General features: G+C 45.9%; 1 long non-coding RNA gene across 4 annotated transcripts in view; it reads left to right on the plus strand.

Annotated features, from left to right (window-relative positions):
* Positions 1–27,064, plus strand: part of LOC308547039 — a 302,009-nt gene that overhangs the window by 245,442 nt on the left and 29,503 nt on the right. The window contains exon 6 of one of the 4 annotated variants that reach the window (XR_013997433.1): positions 14,359–14,438. The exons of the other annotated variants lie outside the window; for them this stretch is intronic. This is a non-coding gene — a long non-coding RNA (uncharacterized lncRNA). Of the gene's footprint in view, positions 1–14,358; positions 14,439–27,064 lie in introns of those variants that run through there. 4 annotated transcript variants of the gene reach the window in all.

The following is a 27,064-nucleotide window of genomic DNA, read 5'->3' on the forward strand; positions in this document are numbered from 1 at the left end:
TCACCCCTAGTCTGGATTCCCCTTCAAAGTTCTATTTTATAAACCCCCACTCACCCCAGATAGACACTTCAGCTGTCACTAGATGCTTATTAAGGGGAATGAGTCAGGGTGGTGGCTTAAGACACAATTTCCACCCTGCTCCATGCCCCTTTCCTCTCCTCTCCCTTCCATGCTATTTCAAGCACACAAACTCACAGGTTTTGTGGGGAGTGGAAGGAGCATGGGTTCTGAGCTCCCCGCCCTCCCAGCCAATTTCAGTTCTGCAGATCACCTGACCCTGAGCAGATTGCTTATCCACTCTGAGCTTCAGTTCCCTCAACATAATGCAGAGTCGCCGTGAGGACTGAAGGGGGTAGGCATGAAAGGCTTTGCCTAGAATGTGGGGGTACATTGGGTATGCAGGAAGTGCCAAGGATGCTTGTGGCTTGCGGTTCTGTGCCCCGATTCTCCCCACGTCAGGATGGAGATGACAGGACCACCTTCATAGGTCTTCAGCAGAATCCTGGGAAGCCATTTCCTCCTGGCTGGCTGTTGTGGATCATCTTTGCAATATTCCTTTCTGCGGTTCCCTCGGTGGGAGGAACAGGGCTCAACTTCTCCTGAAACAGGAACTTTTCACAGCTTCTTGATCAGCTGCCAGCACCCAGGGCTGGCAGGGCCACGTGAGCTGGTTTCTGCTTTGTGGATTTCACTGAGTTGTCCCAAAGCAGAGCCTCAAGTCCTCATAGCAACTCTTTGGTGACATGGGCAGGCACCAGAGCAAGAACCCATCCCCTGAGTGCCCCTCCTCAGGGCAGGAGGCGCTGTTTGTGGAATTTGCTCTTGCTTCCTGACATCTACCTGGGCTTTCGGACTGCTGAAGGGCTCGCCCACCCAGCAGGCCCGACTCTGCGTGGAGCCCTCATCTTCCTCCCTCACCTCACACAGTCCCATTGGGCCCAGTATATTCCTGCTTCTTATACATCCAGCCTGGGGCATGCTGAGATTATATTCCCTTTTTATCAATGTCCCCTGCCCGCAGCAGTCAAAACTGCCCTGTTGTGTGCCCTGTCCACTCAGGGATCTTCTGTCCTTGACTGTCCTGTTGTTTGGAGTTGATGGGCACACATTCGTTAGTTATCCTTCTCTGGAGGCGGAAAGAACCACTCTCACTCCCCAAAAAATAACTCGAAGGGAGGGAGTCGAGTCACTGAAGTTAGAGTCATAAAACTGACATTCTCAGCTCTACTACTCACAGGTTTTGTAATCTTGGGCAGATCGCTAAACCTCCCTGGCCACAAGCCTTCATATTTGGAAGAGTGGGACTAATGTTAATTGCCTTGTTTCCCTCCCTACCCCCAACTCCCCATTTACTGTGAGAATCCAATGAGATAATGTCTATGAAAGTGCTGTGTAAACCAGAAGCTGTTATTATACAGAGGCGACCTGTTATTATTCAGAACTGGTTTTCCCGATTCTCTCAGCTCTCCTCTCTCCTTCCCCTGTGCTGACTTGAGGCGAGGCTGTGCAGAGCTGTACCTTCAGGGCCAGGAATTGGAAAAATCTGCTCTGCTCACCAGGAGAGTCTTCTGAGTTGCTGTGATTTGAACAGATGAAACCAAAGAGGAAAGATAAAGGAGTCTGACACCCAAATCTTTCCTGGTTTGGCTTTTTCGTATGCGAATGGGAGCTCCCACAATAAGCTCCACACAGAATCCAGAAAGAAAACCCTGTTCTCCCACATGCCCAGGGGTTGCTTCCAGTGTGGATAGTCTGGGCCACTTAGCTCCTCAAAGTCTTCCCCATCCAGGTACTTTCTGTGTCCCACTGTTACTCTCTTGTTGGGACTACCGTCATCTCCCAGAAGCTTCTGCCCTCAGGCTTGCTTCTCTCTCTCTCTCTCTCTTTTTTTTTAAATATATCTTTATTGGTTTCAGAGAGAGGAAGTGAGAGGGAGGGAGAGAGATAGAAACATCAATGATGAGAGAGTCATTGATCAGCTGCCTCCTGGCGCCCCCAACCCGGGCATGTGCCCTGACCAGGGATCAAACCTCGATCTCCTGGATCTTAGGTCGATCCTCAACCCCTGAGCGACGCCCGGCCCAGCAGGCTTGCTCCTCTTGATCCATTCATGTACCCGATGGGCTCTCTGAATGCCAGTCTCTTCCTATTACTTCTTGGCTTAAACCCTGAAGTATGGGTCCTCGTCGCCCTCAAGATAAAGTCTAATTGTGCTTACAGGAGCTCTTGCTGAGCTTTCCAGTCTGATCATGACCTCTCACCCTCTCACCCAGGACCTTGCTCACCTAGGATCTTGCTTGGGGACACCACCTCCTCCTCCTGTAGGGTTTGGCTTAGACGGCACCCATTTGTGAAGCTTACCGTTACTCCCCTTGACAAAGTGGGGTGCCCTGCAATGTGCTTCCATAACATCTTGCTTTTCCCCTGTAGTAGGAGTATCTACCTTTGGTTATCGTCAAGTGTTAGTTAGGATCTCTCTCCTCCAGGAAGCTGCAGCATCCATTAGGCCAGGTACCCGCACTATCTTGCTAATTCATTATAACCATGGAGCCCAATCCAGGGCCTAGCGCTAGATGAATACATGGAGTGTGTGAGTCAATGCTCTAAACTTCATCTCTGAGACCTGGGGCAATTCAAAGGTCTTCATGGATAGACACAGATGGGCTCTTTTTGGGAGAATTAATTACAGAGCAAAGTCTGCAAACCTTAGTACTTTTCTTCTAGACCTTTCTTTTCGCAGATGCCAGCTGGCTAATCCTGCCCAACATTTATTGAGTTTGTTCTGTGCTGGGCTCTGTGCTGAGCATTTCACATGAGTCGCCTCCTTCAATCTTCGGTCATGCTCAGAAGTTGGTCCTTCTATTATCCTGCTGCCACTGATGGGAGCCCTATGGTTCCGAGAGGTTGAATCACTTGCCCACGGTTACTCAGCCAGCAAGTGGAGGAATATTCTTGAGCCCAAGTCTGTTTCCCTCTAAAATTCAGGCTTTTAATCACTATCTCTGATGGTAAGGATTTTGGTATCAGAAAAATCTAAGTTTGAATTCCCAGGAGTTACCAGCTGTGCTAATTGAGGGAAGTTAGTTTTCATCTCCTTGCAATCCATTCCTAATTCATTTTTCTGTGAATTAAACAAGATGGTCTTTGTCACATACCTGGTGATGAGAAGGTGCCCAACCTTAATTGCAAGTCAGTAAGTCAGAGATAGAGTTTAGATTTTAAAAATTTAGGCAATCCTAAAATTAGGATTAGTTGCTTTCTTCTCTAATATCCCTGAAGAATGGGAGAGGTCAGCATATATCTGAACTTTTGACACTGTGGGGAACCTACCTTTTCTTGAGGCAGGTTAATCAATATATCCCTTGGCAACTGAGTCTGTGGGAAAGTGTGTTGCATGTACAGCGGAAGCCTGCTGCCCTGTGGTCCTACTTGCTCAAGACCATTGGAGAAAGTCCAGTCACTATGCCACAGCCTTCAGAGGCTGTCCTATCCCCACTCCTGTCTCTGGAGTCTCCCTTCTCTAGATAGGATGGTTCCTGTCAGTCCGTCTGTACTTTTCTCAGGGAATGAGGCTTGAAGTCTCATTATTCCACCCAATGGCTAGCCTAGAACCAGCCCCAGTGCTTCTGTACCTCCTAACAGGTAGGAACAAGACAGAGACTTAGCAACAAGGATGTTTATGGTAGCATTGATTACACTTGTGAAAAACTTAAGGTAACCACTTAAATATTCAATGACAGGGGATCTGTTGATAAATTATAGCACATCCACTGTTCATATGTATGAGTACTGAGTAGATATCAAGAATGACTAGCAGAATAGGGGTTTATTGACCTGGAAAGATGGTTAGGGTGTATTGGCAAATACAAGAGCAAGTTGTAAAATAAAATGTAATGTATGAACCCCAATTGTGGGAAAGCAAATCTGAAAGTATTTAAAAGGTAAAAGTGTTTATCTCAGGGTCATGAGATGATGGGGGATTTTCTTTGTGTTCTAAATTTTCTATTGGGGGGAGGAAGTATAGCTTAGTGGTTATGAAAATGGACTTTAGAATCAGCCAGACCTGGTGTGAGTCTATTTTCTGCCACTTGAGAGCTTTGTCACCTTAGTTTCATAATTTGTAAAATGGGTAGACTGATAGTACCTCCTCTTAACATTGTTGAGAAGTTGATGGAGAGCTTGCCATATGTCCAGTGCTCTGCTAAGCAATGGACTTGCATGGTCTCTGTCACGGGTCTCCATTCTACAAAGGAGGAAACCGAGCCTCAGAGAGCTAGAAGGCCCGGGCCCTGGTCCTGCTGAGAGGGTGAAGATTACTGTCCCACCCTTGTCACTTCAGTCCTTTCAACGTTGCTCAGTTGCAGTCAGCTCTCCTGTCATCCACATCTCCCTGCTGACTCATCCTTGGCCCACTTTGACTACCCCCCCCCCCCCGACATTTTCATATTGGTTGAATCTTCTCTATCCCCTAGTTGTGCTTATCTTTATCACTTTTTTTTTTTTTGGACTTGAGTGAACTTATTATGGAGCAGACAGGTGGATGAGAAACCTGAGCATTCAAATCACACCATTGACTATGAGGAAGTCCCAGAATACGCCTGGTAATTTGGTAGTGAGAGGTTGTTAATCGCACCCACTTCACCTGCTTCGCCCCAGGGGTGGTAAAATGCAACAGCTTTGCATTTTCCTTTTCAACTCAAAGAGTGACTTCTCCTGATGTGAGAGGGAAAGTGGAGCGGCCAGGCCGGGGCTGGTCTAGTGAGGGTGTCACTGGCCTGGCCGGGACTCCTGGTAGACGCTGAAGGACAGCGGTCAGTGGAGCGGAGTGCCAACCACAGCTTCAAGAGCAGGAGCTCCGATGCCTGGCAGATTTGAGTGCAAATGTGCCCTTTGTCTCTCACCAGCGGTGTGACCCTGAGAACCTCACTAATTCTCTGAAGTTTGTCTTCCCATCCTCAGTAGTATTTCTTTGGTGGGGGTTTTAGGAGAGAGTGAAAATGAGATCATGCAACTGAAAGGCTCAGCCTAGCACTGGGACCAGTTTTAGTTGCATCTTCTCTTCCCTTGGACCCTTCCCTTCCCTCCAAAGTGACCCAGTAAGTGTCGATGGACAAGAGAATCTGGACCCAGAGGTCCCATGACTGGAGTGAAGAAACCACACAGCCCAGACTCTTGGGGCTGCCAGGGAGAAAGAGAGCCTCAGAGGTCAAAGTGCCCAAACCCATTTTTACCTTCATTTTAACAAATCTATTATTTTTCAAATCTTACAATCGTTTGTGGTGAAAAAAAATCAAACTATCCAGGAGCTTATAGAGAAAAATAGTAAAAATTCCTTTGAATTACCCTCCAATCCTATTCACATCTCCAGAGATAACGGGCCACCTTTCTAGACACTTTACTAGAGATTTGGAACATGCATAGTCAGACAGAGAGATTTCCTCACCAAAGCCATGTATGTTCTATGACTTGAATGTTCACGTGATTTTCATGAGGAAAATAAAATGCCTGCTTACCAAGAGAATGGCTTCACTAGCTTAGTGGTTCAGCACAGCTTGTCTGCCCAGGGTGGACGTTAAGAGTCCAGATACCCATGGAATTTGGAACTGGTCGGGAACCCTCCTGACATTCTCTCTTTTCCACGTGGCTAAAGCTTCTAACTCAAGTCCTTGAGCTTCTGCTTTGGAGGCTTTTGCCCTAGACCAGGTCTTTCTCCCAAGTCTTGGTCCCTTGGGCTAGAATGGTCCTTCCTCTTCCAAGAGGAAATGGGACAGGCCCAGGAGGAAATATGTGTCTGGATGACAAATTGTATGAGTCAAAGGTACTTGTGAAAATGACCAACATTATTTTAAAATATAATGCTGTCTCCAAAGGAGGAAGGTAGTTGCTTCTGCTTTCTTTAGTTTTTAGAGAGTGAGTGGGAGTCCGTCAGAGATGATGGTGGGAAATGGGTAATATTTAAGGGGTGGTATTGGCCTTACTGCTCTTTTTGGCCACTTAATTTTATAGAATGTTATTCGGGATCAACTCGAATGCTTTGGGATTGTTGGGGTACCACAAAATCTGCAGAGATTTTCATTTTTAGATTGCTCTTCACCCACTTCCCCTAAGGCATTTACTGTGGAATGTGGTTCTAACTAAGGGCAGGGGACAGTTCCTTACCTAGTAGGCACCTAATTGCTGTAGATTCATTGACTCAAACTGTCTGTATTCTTACCCACCATTCATGTATTCATTTGCTCATTAATCAAAATGTATTCAGGTGATACTGTTTGCTAGGCACTGTGCTATGTGCCATGTATCAGGGTGGGCACAAAAGAGGAAGTGACCAGTTGTCCTTAGATCTACAGCAGGGACGGGCTTTTAGCAGAGTGGATATTTGAGAAGCATTTCAAACTAGGAATAATTTTCCAGGCAGATGTGAGGGAAGGGCAGGGACGCAGTGCTGATCAACATAGGAAATACAGGAGGAGGGGACAAGGAGTCCTGGCCCTAACTGATTGACTGGCTCAGGTTGTCCTATATGGACAAAATCTCAGCTACTCATTAGAGAACTGTCTTCTTTCAATCTATCAAAGTTGAGTTCCACTGAGCCCCTGATTTAACCAAAAAAGATTTATTCAACAACTATGTGCTTTGCACTGTGCTGGGCATCAGGAACATAATACCAAAGTTTCACTGGGCGGTGATCACCTGGATCTTCAACCTATGACAAAGCATCTTTCTATTTAAGGGGCAGCTACACACAGTACATGGCATTATTATTTATGTTCTCGAAAATGCTAGGGAGAATTGGACACAGTCTTTACTACTTGCTCAAAATACTAATCTAGCTATCAGTGTGACTTATTGCTTTATCTGTTGAGGATATGCCAGTATGATCCAACCCTGTCCTGTGACAGATAACTTATGAATGTGGTTACGGAAATCACAGCTATGGCCTTGGACACAGTCGCTTGGTTCAGCCCTTTGTCACATGAAAGAGAAAGACTTGCATGAAGTTGCACACATTTTATCAGACTGTGAAGGAGGAGCAATGAGGCTAATGCCTAGGATACTAGTAAATCAAGCAGCTCATAATCAAAACAACAGTGGGCTGTGCCCTGAAGTCAGAGTTATTGCAATCCTATCTCTTAACCCCTCCCACCCCACCTCTTCCTCCCAGCTCCAGGGAGTGAAAGGGCAGTAAGCTCAATCCTGAACCCCCTGCCTTTGGTCTCACCCTGCCTAGGATCTCTTGCCCGCCCTCACTTTTCCAAAAAGACACACTTAACTTTGTTCTAGAATCTTCTTTGAACAGCCCTTCCACTTGCTACTCTAAGTGCCTTTTTGATAAACAAAACTGCCAACCCAGATGGGCAGTTAGGAATGAAGGGTGACAGTGCTTTGGCCTTGTTTCAGCTAATTGCTGTCCTGTGTGAAGGATTGCACCATCTGTGACAGCTGGCCCGAGGAATCACACTCTTTCAGCAGTAAGTGTCACCTTCCGTGCAGTAGGGACTTCCAAGGCTGTTTTGACCACTGTGTCCTGCAGCCTGGTGCACCTGAAAAGGTGTTATAGATACTCATCGGTGGTAGAGCAAAGCCATCGAGTTCCTAACATCTGCCAGTTCGATTTACTTATTTCTTTTTTCTTTTTTAAATTTATCTTTATTGTTGAAAGTATTACAGATGCTCCCCTTTCCCCCCCCTTGATTTCCTCTCCCCGGCAACCACCCCCACCCCTCCCCAGGCCTTCTCCACACTATCTTCCATGTCCATAGGTCATGCATCTATGTGTATAAAGTCTGATTTCACCTGTTCGGTTTAGGTTAAGTGTTTTATTCTCTAGAACCTCTGTGTCCTGACCCTTGTGCACAGTACCCTGCCCTTGACCCCGTCATTCTCTGCTGTGGATGGCACATGGCCGGCGACGCTTTCCTTCTGTACTGGTTTTGGAGGTAAAGAGGGGGTGATGTGATTTGCATATGGTTACCCAAAAAGCTCTGCCTGCCATTAGTTCTTTGCTGTCTGGGGCACTGAGCTCTGGAACATGCTGCAAGGTTTAAGTGGGCTTTTTGGGTATGCTGAGTTATGTTCTCATTTATACTAGGGTGGCAAGGACTGCTACCATGACTGTTTAAGCCAAAGTGGGAGGGGTCCCTGGGCAGAGTACAGAACAGGCAGTTAGATATCCATATATATCACTCTTAGAGTTTTTGGAAATAAGGGATTGTAGCAGTTTTTTGTTGTTTTTCCTGCCTCAAACTGCCAGGTACAAACCCAGAGGAAGGGGAAGTTAATTCACATTCTTGCTTTCTTCTAAGGGCAAAAAATCCACCAGTCTGTTCCCAAGGGCTCATTTTCCATCTCTGCTCTGCTCATCAGAGTGTATTGTGAATCTGTACAAAGGCCTTGGGGGAGGAAGGCTGTCCAAAGCTCACTTTTGTGTCTCTGTCTTCCTTGATCTGAAATGTGCCACCTCCTTGCTCCCCTGGCCCAGCCAGCTCTGCCTCTGCTCTCGGGACGGGTGTGTTTATAGTGATGCAGTGAGCCGGCCACACGGGGCAGCTGCAGGGGGTGTCCAAGTTCACATGTCTCACATTCCAGGCGAATGTTTTTGACATTGAGCAATGGAATGACTCTGCCAGGCTTAGGTCTGTCCGACTGGAATGCAATCGAAAAGGAAAGTCCCAGAGTGATTCAGATTCTCACCTCCCCACAACCCCTCCTGGTTTTTAAGGTTCCTTTAAAATTCTCCATGACAAAGGCAGCCCAGCACTTTTATCAGCTCCATGGCACTTGTTGGTGCCGATAAATGCGTCTTCCCAAGAGATAGGGATGCAAATCCGAATATTTTGTTGAGTCATGTGTACTCAGCAGCTCTTTCCCAAACATTGCATCAGGCCCGTCATTGGCAGCACCACGGACTCTGCTGGATGACACCGAATGTCCAGGAAAAACTCAGTTCATTTCTTGAGAAATGGACTCTCACTCTGTCCGTGGGCCTGCTTGTGGTATCCTGTCCTTAAGAAAGCCAAACCCCTTGAGGAGGCAAAGGCACAACTGTTCTTGTAGATAAGTTTGAAAAATATGGCTATTGGCCTTTCCCACCCACTCTGGTCTCTTAGCAACAGGACAGCTGATGGCATCCACCAGGGGAAAAAAGCACCAAGCCTATGGGGGAGCCTGTCTGAATTCTTGCCTGAAGTCTGATTTATTTAAACCTTCCTGCATTCTTGGGTGTGGAGACCCAGGAGTCATGTTGTGAGAGAATTCCCCTGCCCTTCTTGTGACCCCAGCAAATGAGCAGGCAGAGAAAAAATCTCTGAATAAGATAGGCTTTCTCCTGCAGAATCTGCCTTATCTGGGCCAGGCATTTCCTTTGATTTGGGGAGTAACCATTGGAAAAGTTGCACACATTTATATACAGAGAGCTGGGGTGGGGTGGGGCTCTAGATAGAGCACTGGGCTGGGGGTGGGGTTCTGATGCCCCCTGTTTTAATGGTGACTATTCTCCTTCCCTGTGGGACCTCGGGCAGGAAGTTCCTGGTGCTCTCCTTTTCACCCACTCTTGGCTTTTGAGAAAAGTAAGGAGAGTGAATTGGATGTTCTCTAAGGTACTTTTCATCACCGAGTCTATGGTGGTGGTGGTGGTGTGTGGGCTTGCATGCATATGCAAAACTTCCTTTTATGTCATTTGTCCATCTGGTCATCTCTGTCACTTGAACTTAAAAGTTATTAGTGGTAGAGCAAGACTTGAGGCCAGGTTTGGCCAAGTCTGAAGCCATGCTCTTAGCTCTTACCTGACCCTGCTAAGATATACACAGAGAAGGGCCAGACAGTTGGTGTTTCACGTTCTACCTCTTGATCTTTACATCTATTAATCCTTGGAAGTAGGGCTGGGAAGCTGCAGAGATCCAGGTTCACGTTCTTGCTCTGCCTCTTAACAGTTACGTGGCCTCAGGATTCTCAACTGTAAAATGGGAATAAGAAAACCTGTGTGATCAGGTTGCTCTGAGGATTAGATGAAGTGATGTCTGTAAACACACCTGCCACATAGTAAGTGTTCAATAAAAAAGGGAGTGATGTTGAGATATTGATTGATTATATAGGTTTCTTGATGGTAGAGACTTGCTTTAGTTATCATGAAACCCCAACACATTTTGTGGCCCCGAGAAGTTGTGTTTGCTGAGCCAAGCAGATGCAACACACACACACACACACAAACACACACATCAAAAAATGATGGATTTTATGACTTCATATTGCTGGAACTTCTTGGTAGGACTTTTCATTTTAGATGACTAAATCATAGCTGAGGTAACCAATGTGATTTGGCTGTGGTTGGCTGTTTGTTACACAAGTTGAATGTTCTTCAATTATTTTCAAAATATGAACAGTTGCCTTCAAAGCACTTTGATGTTTTTTTACTGGATGTTATCAGGATCTCTTTCTCTGTATCCGTACTTTTTATTGAGCATTTGCTATGCAGCAGGCACTGTGCCAGGTGTTTTACATTTGCTATTTCAACTATCCTCGTAGCATCTCTCTCAGATGGGTTGTGTTATTTCCATTACTCAGTTGAGGATCTCGAGTCTCAGAAAGTCTGAGTCATTCCAGATTGCTGTTAAGACAACAACTGTAAGTGGAAGAACAAGAATTTGAACTCAGATCCCTCTGAGTATTAAAATAAGGGTTGGGGACAGAGAGAGCAATTCATCCCTTGTTTTATTATTGAGCCCACTCCTTTGGGGCAAAAAAGCCATCGACTTCCTTATTATTTTTAGAATTGTGTTCCTGGCTGTGCTAAGTCCATTATATACTATCTTATTTAATGCTAACAATCCTGCAGGGTAGATATTACTATTAGACCTAAATATCAGAGGAGATAATTATTGATGTGTAGATAAAGTAATAAGCCCAAGTAACTATAATTGGCACAACCTAACTTAGGTAGCCTGACCCTACAGTAAACTCTTCTCATAAGTCTCATCTACTGATTTTGTTAGTATCCACAAGGTAATGTTCTCCATTATTCTGGGAACATCATTATGGCTTATCTAGGACTTAACTTCCACTCTTTTTGGTGGTGCCCATAACCAGCCTCTCCTCATTCCTGAGAATGAACAGTGGAAATGAGGGTGTGGAAGACACAGAACCATAGGCCAATAGTTTTAATGTTGAACTACTTTTTCAAGAGGTCATCTAGTCCTTCGGTTTCTAACTGTGGGGAATGACCTGTGTAATGGGTTGCAAAATCAGTTTAGTAGTTCATGACCAACATTTCAAAATGAAATAAATAGAAAACATAGAGTGTATTGCACTTAGGGTGAAGTAGTGTTGAGACATACTTGTTTCAGTTATCTGTGTATGTGTGCTCTGAGTCACTGCTTAGGGAGGATCACTCTTAGCTAAGTTTGAAAGATGCTGGCTTCATTCAATGGTTTTCAAGTTTTGTTCCATGGCCTCCAAGGGGGCCTCAGATACCTTAGGGGAGATTGGGATTGGAGAAGTTGAGTAGCAAGAACTTCAGGAATGTTCACTCTTCTACCTAAAGTAGTCCCGTGTTTATCTGGTTTCCATGTTGGATTTTCATGTAGTATTTCATCTTAAAAAATAAAAGAACTTAACTGAAAAAAAGAATGGAAGAGCCACTGATTTACCTCATTGGAACTGTGTTGCATTGAATGTTGATTCACTTTTGCGTGACTTCATGTGGTAACCAAGGACCAGCTGTGTGCCCGGCACTGTGATGGCTTCCATAGAATGTCCAGCAATGTTAGAAAATGTGATCGTCCCTGTCCTTAAACTGCCAGAACCAACTTGATAACTACTTGTCACTTAAGCCAGTTACAGTAAAGAAGTACATGAAGATGTTGTCCAGAATTTGGCAACTTCTTTGAAAAGGCATAAAAAAGATTATTACAGGAGGGGATACAAGAGGACCCAAGCCAGCTGAAACAATGAGATGGAATACAAAGGATTATACTTTGGTTCAGATCAACAACATAAATACAAATATAATGTCAATTTCCTTGGCAGTAGCTCCTGACTCAAAGTTTGAGGTGGTTAATCGGATTCTAACTCTAAGCCAGCAGTGTGGCATAAGCCAGAACACAGGGTAAGCCTGGCTGCTTTCCATGCATTCATAGCATGTATTATAGAATACCCCTGGAAGGGGAGATTGCAAAAATGGCCAAGTACTTTGCAGCTTTTCCCATATTAGGTAAAGTTTATTTTCCTCCTTCTTGATTTTGGGTTGGCCCTGTGATTGGCTTTGGCCAATGGAACGTGGTAGAAGGGATGTTGTACCATTCCTCAAGCATGCAGCTTCCATTCTTGGACTCTTGGACCCCGGATACTGACACGTAAATAATCCTGGCCAGCCTTCCATAGGAAGGCAGACAATGCGGAGAGAGACCCCAGGTATCCCAGCTGAGGCCATCCCAGACCAACCAACACCTAGCCAATCTGCCACCTGATTACAGACAACAAGGAAGCCCAGATGAGTTCAACCACGCCCAGCCCAGACTGCAGGAATTGCCTAGCTGGCTTGCAGAATCACAAGCCTACTTTTGGAGTGTTTACTAGGCGTCAGATTCTAGCAGAAGCACCCACTGTCCTGCACTGGCAAATCCACAGTGGAAGACAGTACCATGACCACATCTGATTGACAAAATTAGCTAGAAATATTAATGAACTAGAATGTATTCAGGGTGAGAAGGGTCCTAAAAACCTGGTGCATAAGAAGTTAGGGAAACTTAACCTGGAAAGTAAGGATTTCTGCAGGAGAATAAGCTCTGCTTTCTGAGATTTGAAGTTAGTGGGAGAAGTGGGATGAATTCTTTATAACTTCTCTGGTGGTTTGAATGATTGGCTGCAATTTGTATCTCCTTGTCTCTCTTCCTTGTCATGGTCTTCTGGTGAACACAGTGTACTCTCCTCCTGAATTTTTTTGTTGGCATTGGGCTTGGATGTGACTTGATTTGGCCAATGAAATGTAGGCAGAAGTTAGAGTGCCATCGCCATAATAACAGTGTGTCCCAGTTGGCCTGCTGGTCCCAGAGGCGGATGAGAGACAAGTAGATCCCAGCGACCCCCACCACCCTGCAGCACGCAACGAGCCTTTCTAGCGAGCCCATAGAGTCACGGGCGAGAAATGCTTATTGTTACGTACTCCTGGGGCTTTGGTATTGATTCATACTCAGTCATATTTGACCGAAATACTTTAGAGATTAAAATTAGTATCAATGAACAGCTGTATCAAGGAAACAAACTTCCATCGCATTTAAGGAGGGCTCTTTTTGCCAAGGAAAAGAACTCTCCCAAGATGAGACACGTGTAATTAGGAGTTTCTTCTTGGGATATTCAACCGTCAGAGAGATGTACGTGGTCTTCTTATTTAGAATGGGGTCAGACTTTCGCTTCAGAGTGACTAGGATGCTAAGCGATGCGGGGAGTGGTTAGCAGACAGTCTCAGTTGTGTTTCAGCACAGAGGGAAGACGAGCATGGAGGGGTAAGCATGTGTACAGAGGTGTCGGTTGGGAGGAACAGAGGCTGTGGGGAGCTTTGAGCACCCAGCTTCAGCTCTGACCTTTGATTTAAACCTGTGCGCATTTGTTATTCAGCCGGAACCTCTCCCTCTTACCTCCAAGTTCCACTCATTCCTGAAGATCCTGCTCAAGTCCAGTTTTCTCTATGCAAATTTCCCTGACCTTTCCAGTCTGCAGGGTCCAGCCCGTCTCTGAACTCTTCATCTGGGCTGCCTCAACTTTTTCCTTGACTTTTTAAAAAAATTCATATGCTGTCTTAACTTTTTCCTTGACTTTTTTCAGGCTGAGATAAATGTTTTCCATGTGCTCACATAGTGTTTCCTCAAATTAAACAATCCACTGCCCTGTACTGTGCCCTTGCCTCTCCTTCAAACTGTGAACTGGCTGAAGGCAGTGAGTGTGGCTTACTCACCCTGGTGTCCCTCTTATCTACCCCAGTGCCCGGTACACACTAGGACCTCAGTAAATATTTCTTGAGTGAATAGATGTGGATTTCTTTCATCTTTCTGATGCAACTGTCAACTCCTGAATGGCAACTGGTACTTACATTCTCACAGTGTTCCAAGGTCTGTGCATTTATTGTCAACAAATATTTGATGAATGAGTCTAACTCTGGCTTACAAAACCCTGTGTCACCTGGATCCTACTTACCTCACTGACATCATCTTGTGTAACTCCCTGTCACTCACTGACCTGCTGAAGGCATACGGGCTTTTTCTCAGGCCTTTGAACCCTTAAAGCTCATTCTCACTTCAGGGCTTTCCTAGTCTCCTGGACTACAGTCTCTTCCCTTTGATCATCTAAGGCATCCTCCTTATCATTCAGATCTCAGAGTAAAGGCCACCTCCTTCAAGAATCCTGTCCTGAATGCTCAAGCCATGGTCCCACCCTGCGTCTCTTCATTACATCTTCCATCCCAGGTCTCTGAGTGACATTCATGACTTTTTGATAATTTTATTTCCTCCCTGTCCTTGTTCCTGTCTTCTCCCCTCCCTCCCTCCCTCCCTCCCTCCCTCCCTCCCTCCCTCCCTCCCTCCCTCCCTCCCTTCCTCCCTCCCTCCCTCCTTCCTTCCCTCCCTCATTAATATGCTTTTTTATTGATTGATTGTCTCAGCTAAAATGTAAGCTTCATGATAACAAGCAACTTTCTGATCTCGCTCACCGCTGTATCCCTAATGCCTGATAAATGTATATTGAGTGAATGGATGAATGAATGAGCATGGGCCCCATACTCAGCTGTGCATTGAGAACACAGTGGAGAGAAGACAGACAAGATTCTTGCCTTCAAGTATTTTACAATTTTTGCTGAATGAATAATCATATGCATGGTCCAGCAGAAGAACCCAAACCAAATCGATAAACAGCAAACACAAAACAAAACAGACTGGAGTGTCTGTGGCCCATCTGATGTACTTAACTCTCAGCTTCCTCTGTGAAATGAGAAGAGTAATACCTAGTCTGTAAGTGCACCATGAGGATTAAGTGAGATCATGAATTGGCAGCACCCAGCATCCTGCCGGGCATTCGGCAGGTGCTCCGTGAATGGTATTCTCCACCCCCCCCATCTCCCCTGGGACATGTGCAATCAGATGTATTAAGAAGCTTATATTGGTCTACCCAGCTGATCCACTCCAGAGAACTGAACTGAGCTTCATTCCAAGTATGGCTCCCAGGTTTAAATCCAGTGGTGACAATGCTTCTGTCCCCAGACCTCCTAGAGTGTTAAAAGGGAAGTGGAACTGATACAGTTCATTTATACCTCATTGCACCATGGACTCTGATTCCTTCGAAGCCTTTGTGGAACCCTGGAGTCTCGTTAGTTGCTGTTGCAGCACATGTGGTGGGAGCTATGTGATCATTGACCTCAAGCCACCAAAAAAGCATGAAGAGTCTGGAAATGCTGTAGAAGGGCTGGTCTTCTTAGAGGTGCCACTGATCACTGCTGGTGGTGCCTGAAGCACCATCATTGGAGTCAGTCCTTTAGGTTAAATCCTGGATGGATTAAAACAACAGCAACACCTTTAGCTGTCACTTGCATGTTAATAAGTTTGCCGAGTAGCACTGCTCTGTTTCAAACCCTTAGATAGATGTTCACTTCTAACATCCAAAACCATCGTGCTAGAGTGACCAGTGCTCTGATCAGGGTGAGTCCATGTCTTGGGTAGCTCTTTCTGGACACTGGGTGGCTGCGTGTTTAGTGGGCCAGGTCCCCAGAAGCCTGGGAGCAGGGGCACGTTTGGCCAACGGAGGAGTGAGGGCAAGGACAATTGCACAACATAACTCCCAAAGTTAACTCATATCTGTTTCTAATCTGTTTCCCCTCCCCTCTCCACCTACACAGATGTGCCCTTTAAATATTTATTTGCTCACCTCTGCTGCGTGTGGCAGACTTTGTCTCAAAAGTCAGCTCGATCCCTTTGAAGGTGTTTACTAATTAGATCAGGCGGGGAAGTTAGGCAATTTCGGATATATTTATCCTGTGGAAGGCAGTTCCTGGGCACAAGACCCCTCACAGCCCTGGGAGGTCAGCCGCAGGTCCCTGGCTTCCTTTCTTTATTGGAGGAAGTCCCAATGATTGCCCAATTAAGCCAAATGACAGGGCCTCTTTCTCTGCCGTTAGCTCCTGACACAATTCTAAGACAGACATCAGAGTGGATGGAGCCACAAGGCTAAATGCTCTTAGCAAGGCCCATTATGGATGAGTTGTGTGCTGGGCTCGATTTGACACAGTCCACGTGAAATTCTTACTCAGTGACACAGCATCCGGGCCGTCAGTACGGACTCAAATCTGATGCTGGCTTGAAAGGAAAATTGCTGCTGGGATAATTCAGGTTCAATAGATCTGCAAGTCACTGCCCTCAAATACTTTAAAGTGACATTTACTTCTGGATAGTGTGTGCACATGTGTGAATGTATGTGTCTGGGTGTATGTGAGTGGGGCATGTGTGTGCATGTTTGATGTCCAGCTGAAGGAGCTGGAGTGAAAAGCGAGCGGGAGAACTCTGTGTATCGTGCTGGGTCCCAAGGCAGCCTCAGTCCATGGGTCAGGCTCATTTGATTCCCTTCAGCCACTTTGGCCGTTGTCACCGCTCTGATAGACAGGGAGACAGAAGCAGCTGAGGGTGACTGCATGGAATGTCTGTCTGCGGTCTTAGAGACAAATGCGGTCTTGTGCCTCAAATGTCTTAGCTTGTTCCAGCAGTGAGGCCAAGCACTTCCTACTCATAGATCAGTGGCAGGAAGCCCCCCTGAGGGCTCCTAAAAGCATGCTGGGAGTGATGCCTGCCAGCTGGTGACAGAGATGTAGGTGCCCATGGGCTGTGCTTGGCATGGCCCTCCTCTCCCCAACAGAGCCAGGAGCACTCTCCCCCCTGTTCACAGGTCTGCCGTGGTCCGTAGTGTACAGTTTTCTGATAGGTTTACTATGAGGTGGGAGCACCTTAGCCCTGTGACCTCAGCTCCTCACTCTGTTCCTGGGTCAGCAGTGGGTGTCAGATGGACCAAACGGACACACCTCACAGGGAGATGGAGGCGTCTAAGCTGTTAAAGAACATGGTCTCTCTCAGAAGGATGGACAGCAGGCTGCCCAGGCTGGCACTGGATGGAGAGCCAGCAGGGCCAGCTTCCACCTTTCCATCCGGGGAGGGCGGCTCCCTTTCACTTCCTGCCACCCTGCTGGTGTCACCCTGCTTCCGGATTTCGCACTTGGGCTGAATGTATAGATCAATCTCCTCCTCACGTTTCTGGGATTTGGGAGTAGAGCTTAGTAGTTAGAGCTTCTAGGCACGAACTACCTGAGTCTGAGTTCCGCGTCCACCGCGCTGTGTGACCTTGGGGCACTCACCTGTCTCCCTGTGGCCCCTCGCCGGTCCCTCCAGTGGCAGCCGGAGGTGGTATCATTACTTCCCAGGCCGCTGTGAGGAGCAGATGGGGATCTCAGCGCAGGCCTGAGGGTCTGGCTTAGCGCCCTCCTCGGAAACACCCCCTGTTCCTTCCTGAGCACAGGCCTGTGCCCTCCATGTCACCCGCAGCTGTGCGGAGGACCCGAGAGAACGGACCCAAAAAGCTGGAGCCCACGAGTGGGAGTTGTTACTGTCGTTATTATTGGCTCCCCAGAACAGATAAAAATAAATTTTAAAAAAAAGTCAAGAAGGTTTTGTAACTTCCTAAGGAACTGCACAAACAAGTGACTCAGAATTGAGCTTCGAGAACACCTCCGCTAGTTCACTCTCAAGGTTATAGGTCTCGTATACTTTTGAGGACAAAGAGACTCAGCAAGGAAACCTCTCTTTTTAATGCTTCATTTCTGAGACACACCTTTTTTCTTGGGGGATCGATAGCAGGAAGGATCTCTCACTTCATAAAAGACCTTCGTCCTTGGCTTGGGGCTAACGTCAGAAATGCCCAAACTTTGGGCAAAACCATCACCACCGCAGTGTTTCTACCCCAAGCTATTCCAATACCTTCACTCCACTAATTTTTATCAGATTTGAAATAGGCACACTTATGAGCCTATGACTGACAACATGTTATATTTTTGAACAAAAATGCAATTCTACCCCAACTATTATTTTGAAATCTTTCTACACCACGTCATAATATATCATAGACTTCCTATCAGATCAATGAAATATTTTTATGCCATTTTGAGTGACTGCTGAATATTGCATAGTATGAATATACCAGAATGTTCTCAACCAAATCCCTATTTGTAGACACATAGGCTGTTTCTAATGTTTCCTCATTATAAACAACACTGTGATGAACAACCTTATATTTTTATGTTTTTTACACCAAATTGTGAGCATGAAATATGTCACTGGTACTGGCCTTTCTGATTGAGAGGGCACACATTTTTTGAGACTTTTGATAAATACTGCGTAGTTGTCCTTCCAAAAGGCTTTACCAAGTCTCCAAAAACAAATCTATGAATACACTTCCCATTTTTTAAAACTCCTTGGCACACATAAGAAAGGCTAGAAGGCAAAGAGAAGAACCTGCTCAGAGGCACCAACTGCCCTGGGAGCTTCAGCCCAGAGGGTGGAGGGGAGCAGTGCCTGCATGACCTTGGCTCGTCTCATGCGTACCAGTGCGCTGCTCCGTCTGTTGAGCTGTGCTGATCCATAAGAGTCTTCATACCTCCCAATAGCACTGGATTCTGGTTCAGAAAGAGGCCATTTTTCTTAGGAAACGGGGCTAAGTGGTGGTGTTGGCAAGTGAGTGGAGGAAAGGCAGGTGGAGGTGAGGTGTCGACCTGTGAGCTTTCAGTGGGCCTAACCAGTTGTTGTGGCTTAAAACTCAAGCACATTTTTCAGGCGGTACTTTCTGAGAAGTCGCTGGTTTTGGTGGGGGCTCACTGTTCTCTGCACCTCAGCGGAACTCCCAAGATGTGGGAGACACAGAAAGGAATCTGGCCAATATTTCTGTTGAGCGTTTATTACAGATCTGATGGCAACAGCTGGTCTTTACGAAGGCGACAGTGGCTCATAAAGCTTTTACGAAGTCTCTGTCCCCCCCTGGGTAAGTCCTGTGTCATGCAGAAGAGTGCTGCGCATGAGGTCCAGCCCACCTATGACTTCTCCAGGTTTCTGCTGCTGCCAGGGAGGGGAACTCAGCATTGTTGGGCTCCTGCCATGAAACCAAATCGTTGAAGCTATGGGACTTGTTCCCAGCTGTAAGATCTTGTTTGATGAGAGTGACTGTAGCCTTATGGAATTCTGGGGCTTACTGGCTTGAGTGAGGGCTCCCCAGCACCTGCTGGAATTTGATGAGAGAAGGGTGCAGGGAGGAGGAATGGAGAAGATGGGTGTTTATGGACCTAACGTAGCCTTGTTAAAAAATACCGACTACATATATGTGGCCTCTGCGTTAAAAGAAAAACATTTACTGGCTTGCAGGAGAGAAAGTGGATTGTCATTTACTGCAAATCCTCCTAGGTAAGCAGATGAGTGTTCACACCTGTGGCAAAGAGAAAAGTTGGTTCAACCACAGGTTCCCACATGGTACAGCCCTACCACGGATTTCCTGAGGCACCTACAGATCAGATTTGCTAGGGCTGCAATTTTCTCTTTGTTTCTTTTTTCTCTCTCCTCTCTTCTCTGTCATGTGGGATAACAGAAAAAACCCACAGGTCACTGGGAAATATAGGGCTTCTCTAAGCCTCCGTTTTCCCATTTGCAAAATGGATATAATGAGGCCTGCTTTTCTGTTTGTTCATTCACTGCAGGTAAACTGACTATCATTCACCCAGTTAGCAACAGGGTAAACCATTGGCTCCAAAGCTTAACACGTGTTAGTTTTTATATTTTTACTTTCTGTTTTTCAAGTTCTGCTGCTGCTTTTCTGCTTCTGACTAGACCTCTGGCTTGCAGAGACACATCTGAGCATCTTAGCTCCACTGGTAGAGTTGTGGGTCCTTGAATTTGGAGGTCATTAGAAGATTCCTCCCCACCCCACCTCTGTTTTTGGTGTAAACTACTGCTCAGGAAATAATGTGGCAGCTAGAATAGTCTTTTCTTTTTCTTTTTCTTTTTCTTTTTTTTTTTGATGTCTTTTTTCATTGTTTCCAAGCTTTCTATAGTTTCTCTATTTTACTTACATCGCCTAGACTGCTCTTGTAACAGGCTCATGCCCGGTGTCCTTGACTTTCTTTTCTGTTTCCATGCCAGTGCATCCTACACGCAGTATGCATTCATCCACTCACTTAGCAAACGTGTGTCAAATACCTGCTAAGTTCCAAAAACTACAGTGGGTGCCTGACATTTCTCTAACTAGTTCAAGTACCTCCCTTGGATGCCCACTGCTTTTCATATAAATGTGAAGCCCCTTTACCTAGGACTCAAAATCCCTGTATGTCCCTGGGCCCTCTGCTTTTTAATTCTCTTGCACCACGTAACATCGTCAGCTCTCAGCTCTCAGCTCTCAGCTCTAGCTGGACCAGCCTCCACGTTGCCTCCGTGCCTTTGTTTTTACCGCCCCCCTTCCAGGTACCCCCCCATCACCATTTCAGCCCTACGCTTCAGTGGGGAACCTCAGACGTCTGTTCTTTTGTGAAGCTCTCCTGACTATTCCTCCTCAGGACCCTTGCCGTTTAATATATGAATCAATACAATTCAAATTGCTAGTTGCCTTTTCCAGAACATAGAGAGACAGTGAGATTTCAAGGTGTTTGAAAGAAAACAGAGAAACATCTTGGCTTACACATTCTCGTGTGCTCCATAAGATCTAGTATGGTGGCATCTTGTTCAACAAACACTTGCCAATTTGTTGTTTGGGCCATATAATGAAACATAAACTTTGGAAATGACGCACTGTTGGAATGATCTCAGTAATTGCTTCCCTTTCATTTTGGGGGGTGATTTCAGATGCCAACTTGGTCCAAACCTTTGTCAATAGCATCCTCTTGAATTGGCTACTATGGCACCTTCTTTCTTTTTTTCAATTTATCTTTATTGTTGAAAGAATTACAGATGTCCCCTTTTTTCCCCATTGGCCCCTCCTACCCCGCACCCACCCCTGTCCCAGGCCTTCCGCACACTATTGTCTGCGTCCATGGGTTATGCAAATATGCATATAAATTCTTTGGTTAATCTGCCCCCCCCCCCATGGGGTCTTTATCCCTCTTCAATCAAAGCCCTCTGGAAATACAGGGTTACGTGGTCTCTGGTACTAGAAAGAGCTGCAGCTTGGCATGCATATATATCTGGGTCATAATTCTAACTGTAGACTCTGACTCTGGAAAAGTTACCTTGCCTTTCCAAGTCTCAGGTCCTTCTTTTATGAAACAGGATCAATAAAACTCCTTGCAGGGCTCTTGTGAACAGAAATGTGATAATATTTGTATGTAACACTTACTACCTTGCTCAGGTCATGCTAGGTGCTTATTAAATATAGATGTCATCAATGTTGACCATGATTGCTCGCTTGCTCTACATCTTCTAGGACTCCTAAGAGCCTCTGGATAATAAGGATGGATACCAACCTCATTCATGTGGGGGCTCTCAGAGACTTCCAGTTTCTGAGCTGCCCAGCATCCAGCCTCCTCTTTTGTTGATAAAGAATATCTTTTTTGTAGTCTTGCTGGAGGGTAGCAGCCTCCACCTACCACAGATGTCAGAGAGTTTAGGCTCACATCTCATTCCTCAGCTGGGCCCGTTGGGTGCTTCTGAGACCTTGCTTCTTGGATTTAAAATCTTGGTTGCATGACTTCTGTTTCTGGGTTTTGAAGCCTGAATGGATGTTCCAAGGTTAAATAGTGACTTAGAATTGACTCACAGCTAAGGCAGCTTTGATAATGGTGTTCAGCTGCATTCTCCCTTCTCCAAGATCGTTGTTAAGCTTCTTCCTCTTCAATCATCTAGACTGTGATGGTTCTTGTTTTCTAAACCTCCTGTTGCTGTGAGCCTCTCCCACACTTCCAGTGAGTCACTTACCTGCCCCCCTCCCTCCCATTGCTACTTGAAAGCAAGAACTCAGAATGACATACCATATACCTCAGGCACTTCATTCAATGACAGAAAATCCATGGTGCGTGGCCTGATCTCTAATCCCATCCCCACGATAGCTAGGTGGGCTTTCCTGATGCCATTGTCTCTGTAGCTTGGTTTCCATTATTTACTTTCTGGGAATCCTGGAGAGAAAGGATGCTGAGCTACCCTCTAGCTCAGAGTCTGTCTTCACAGGATGGTACTTCTCACCTTGAATTGTTACTATGTTCCACCCTTGCACTCCTGCCTTGGAAAGGTGCCTCAGCCCATGAAACTCTGATGCCTTTTCTTTCAATACTTGTCCTCAGGAGACACAGGTTCCCATCCAACCTTTGCTGTTGATAACTGTGATGTAAGCCAGTTGATCACCTTGTCCTTCAGCCCCCTCACCTGTAGACTAGGCTGAGTAGTAGCAGAGGGTTAGTTTGAGGAGAAAATAAAATGATTGTCATGCTGAGATCTCTGCAAAGACTGATGTGATAACCACCACATGGTGCTATGAGTATTTTTCAGAATAGCAATGATGATAAAATCGATGGTGGAAAGCTAGGAAAGATTAAGTGGCCATTTGGGTTTTGGTTGTTAACTACTGAGACCTCTTAGTGAATGACAGTGGGGGGCTGGGGGTTGGGGTAAAACTACTCTTTTTTTTAATCAAGTAGTGACCTCTTCTGGGGAAAGGAAGCACTGGGGGACTTACAACATCTGCACCCAGGCAAACAAGCAGCGATGGAGTGTATGGTCCCTGGGGGGAGGCACTCTCAGGTGGATGTTTACCCTCGGTGACCAAGTGAAAAACAAAGAGGAATGAACTGAAACCAAAAATGATTTGCCCAGTAGCTTCCTCTGGGAGAGCCCTCATAGAGAGAGCCAGTCAGGTCTTGTGGACCTGTTGCATGCATGGTGGCGAGGCCCCTGGTCATGCAAGCTGCCCGGATCCCGGGCCCTAGAGCAGTCTTTAGGGAGAATGGTTGAAGAAAGGCCCAGATGGGAAATGTATTTTTGTCTCTTCCTAAGTGGAAGAGAAAAGAAGGGCAATTTTAGATGCACAACACAAGTCTCAGAGAGCAGTGAGGTCTAGGAGAGCAAGCGGCTTTAGCTCAATGGTCTTTTGGGAGACGGACAGGGGCAAGCTCCTAATGCAGTCTTGGACTGCGAGTGCCTATTGGACTGGGAGTGATCCAAAAAAGATGCTTTTTTCTCTCTCTACCAGATATCACCATCTTCATGTGATAGTTCAGGCTCTTGGAAGGAGGAAGAAGGAAATCCTTCTGGAAGCCTTCCTGGAGACTCCAGCCCCCATGGCATCCCTCTGTCCTGTGTGCCTGGAGGCCATAACCTGTGCTAGCTGGCGGAGCATTTGACCCGACGTGGTCTGTGTCAGGCAGTGGCGCATGTCATGTGCCCAAGGACACAGGCCATGGCTTCCCCATAGAATCATGGGTGGCAAGGTGCAGGGTTGATAGAAGTCATATTATCCTGCCCCTTGCGCCATGAGCTTTGGAAGAACTGGACCCCGTCAGAGAAGAGAGAGGACTTGCCTAAGACTAACTCAAGAATAAAGGTATGAATTTTCTGACCACCCTTTCCTTCCTGTTAGCAGTCAACCCTTGTCCACTTCCCTCCAACTACCCCGTCTGCTAAATTGATTAGTAATATTAATAATACTTGCATGCTAGTTTGATTAACCTTTAATAGGGGAGCAACAATTTGTTAAGTATTTACTGCTTGTAAGTCTCTGTTCATTCACTTATTCACAAATATTTATTGAATGCCTACAATATGCTAGATGCTGGGGTCATAGTACAGTTGTCCCTTGGTATCCATAGGGGATCAGTTCCAGCATCTGCCAGAGATACCAAAATCTGCAGATGCTCAAGTCCCTTATAAAAAATGGTGTGACATTTGCATATAGCCCATGCACATCCTCTCGTGTACTTTAAATCGATTAATTGCAATACCTAACGCAAAATGAACGCTGTGTAAATACTTGTTACACAGTACTGTTTAAGGAACAATGACAAGAAAAATGTCTGTTCATGTTCATTCCAGACGCAACCATTGTGAGCCTACATAGGCCACGTGTAAGTTAAGCCCAACAGTGTAACCTTTTATTTTTAGACTATTTTTCTGCGGTTGGTTGAATTGATGGATGTGGAACCTGCGAGTAGGGAGGGCCAACTTTAGTAAGTAAAAAATTAAAAGCTCAGCTACTGTCAAAATTTTATCAACAAAGATAAAATTAAAAGTGTGCAATTTCTGAAGACGAGAGCTCTGATGCCGTGAGAGGCTACAATGGTAGGGTGGGTTGGCAATCCAGGAGAGCTTCCTGTAGGTAGTGGTCATTGTCTTCATCTAGTTGCTCAGACCTAACATCTCCGAGTCCCCCTTGCCTCCTCTTTTTCTCCTTACACCTTACATCCTGTCCGCCAGCAAACCTGGCCGGCTCCGCCTCTGAAATCTGTCCAGAGTCCACTTCCTTCCCATCACCGCCGCCTTTCCTCTCCACCCAAACACCCCGCTCTCTCACCTGTGTTGCTGGCACGTGGTCTCTCTGCTGCTGCTCTTGTCTCCTCGTGGTCAAATATGTTCGTACAATTCTGGGTCAACAATGTTTAAGGCTTGTACAGCAGGACTTCTCAGAGGCTTTCATAAGCCCATCAGTATAGCGAATCTCTTAACAGGCTGATACGGTATCCAGCGTGTTACTGACATATATAATCACATGGAAAGCCTTCTGGATAATGCATAAATTATCTATGAAAACATATTATGTAAATTATTATTATTATTATTATTACCCCACCTGATGACATAATGGGAAATGGAGCCACTCCCGGGTTTCGCTGACCGGGGTTCAGGTTGACTGAGCTCTAGCCCCGGTTAGCTTCTGAGCTGCGGAGCCTTGAGCAAGCTATTTAATTTCTCTGCACTCAGTTTCCTCTTCCCCATGAAATACAGATCCTAAGTCCTGTCCTGTCTATTTTGTCAAGCTGTTGGGAGAATCAAATGAGATAATGGACATTGAAGAAAGGGCATCTCCTTCCCCCCGGTAACCAAAGCAAAACAAAACCCAATACTACTACTGTGCTACTATGGGCTCCTAGAAAAACATTCATATTTCCGGTTACAACATCTCTGCACTTAACCGTAATCAATGAGCGACAAATTAACATTTGGCTTATTTATTTGAGCAACTGGGAGTAAAACCCAGGAAGTTGCTGGCTTTTGGCTAGAAATCAAACAAAACAGAGAATTAATTGGAGCTAAGGCTGCGGAGGCTGCCAGCCTGTGTCTTGCAAGAAAAGCCAGTTGCCTGGACAGCAGAGCAGAAAGACCGAGCCAGGATGGTGCAAATTGGCCTGCGGAGATAAGAAAACCTGAAAATACAGCACTGTAGGGGAAAGGCTATAAAACTGCAACGATGCTGATAAAGAATTTATTGTCACCTTAGCTAACATGGTGACACGGTGTTCCACACAGAATCACGAATGGCGTTGGGTGTGGTAATTCAGGGCAGGTCAGTGGGGCCGCATGGAAACTCTAAGCTGGCAGAGTTCTGCTGCTCTGCAGAAAGTGCCTGTCCAGAGAATCGAGTCCATAGCAGGTCAGCGAGCTCTGCGGATGGCCCCTGCCAAACCCAGACACCACCAGGCTCTCTTTTTCGCTAGGGCCTTTGGCTGCGACTGAATAGGTGACCTTGGGCTCAGGTCGGATCTCACAGACTAATTCACACTCAGCGAATACATCTTGATGTATTTGTGGGCCAAGCCTCTGATGACGATGACAACAATATTGAGGATGGAATCAATAATGATAATAAAAAAATATAACATTCATATGGCAGCTTAAATGCCACTCAGATCCAATCCCTTCAAAATATGGCCTGAGGGTGGTATTAATAACCCCACTGACCTGAAAGGAGAACCCGAGGTCCAGCAACTTATAGAGGTCACATGGCCCGCGAGAGGCAGGACTGGGGCGGGAACCTGATTTTTGTCCCTCCATCCTACTATCTTTGTTTTACATGATGTTGCTTCTCTGGCCACCACCCAAGGAAGTCAGTAACCCTTCTTGTCACCCAATCTTGGAAAAACTCTGGCTGAAGCCTCTCCCACCTGGAATAAATACCAGTGGATAAGAAGTTTGGGCGCTTTTCTAGGGGGAGGTGATCTGGGCTGACAGCAACGCTGAGCTGTCACCAAACCTTGAAATAAATTCTCATTGTAGAGTTTGGTTCAGAGGCTTTCCTCTAACTCATCTTTGAATGGTAATTCTGCGCCTCCACTAGGCTGAGCGGGCCTGAAGGGCGGGCACTCGTCTTACTCATGTCTGTACCTCTAGTGTCTGGTGCACAGAAAGCCCCAAAGAACACTGTTAGCTGAATGTGCAGATGGATAAGCACACAGTGCAGCCAATTTAGAAGCTTTAGATGAACTATTTTCCATCACTTGTTTCTGGATCTGTGGGGCCATAATTTCTTCTGAGACAGTAAAAAGCAAGTAGGTGGATATCTGCCTAAAGCCTTGTTCGACCTGCATTCATACTGTAACCGGTACGTCTTAAAAAAGAGCCAGTGCTCATTGGTCAGACACTCTGCGGTTAATTATTTGTGTTATCTAGAATGTTCCCTGATTAGGTATTGATCCACGAGGACAGAGGCTACGCTCTGTGTTCTCTTATATCCCCAACACCCAGGAACTGTGGCCGTCGACGTTTGTTGTAAATAAATGGCCTGTGTGTGTTCTTTCATTTTTGTTACATGTCCATTGATCAGGAAGTTTCATTCCAAAGTGCTTTCTCCACCTACACACAAACCTAAAGATTGAGGTGTCAGTGTCCTAGGAGAGAACTCAATAGACTTCAAAAGGTTTCTGTTTGCACAAAGCTATTTACCAGGATTACTGAGCAAACAGGAGAAATGGAACAAAACGATAAAAACAATCTGTGCTGCTTTCCTGTGGGATTTTCTTCCCGGGCAGGTCCAGTAACTGCTGAAATTGACTTCTTGGAGGAAAGAGAAACAGCAGGAAAATAGACACATT

The sequence above is a fragment of the Miniopterus schreibersii genome (assembly GCF_964146895.1).
Source record: "Miniopterus schreibersii genome assembly, chromosome: 17".
NCBI classification, from domain to species: domain Eukaryota; kingdom Metazoa; phylum Chordata; class Mammalia; order Chiroptera; family Miniopteridae; genus Miniopterus; species Miniopterus schreibersii.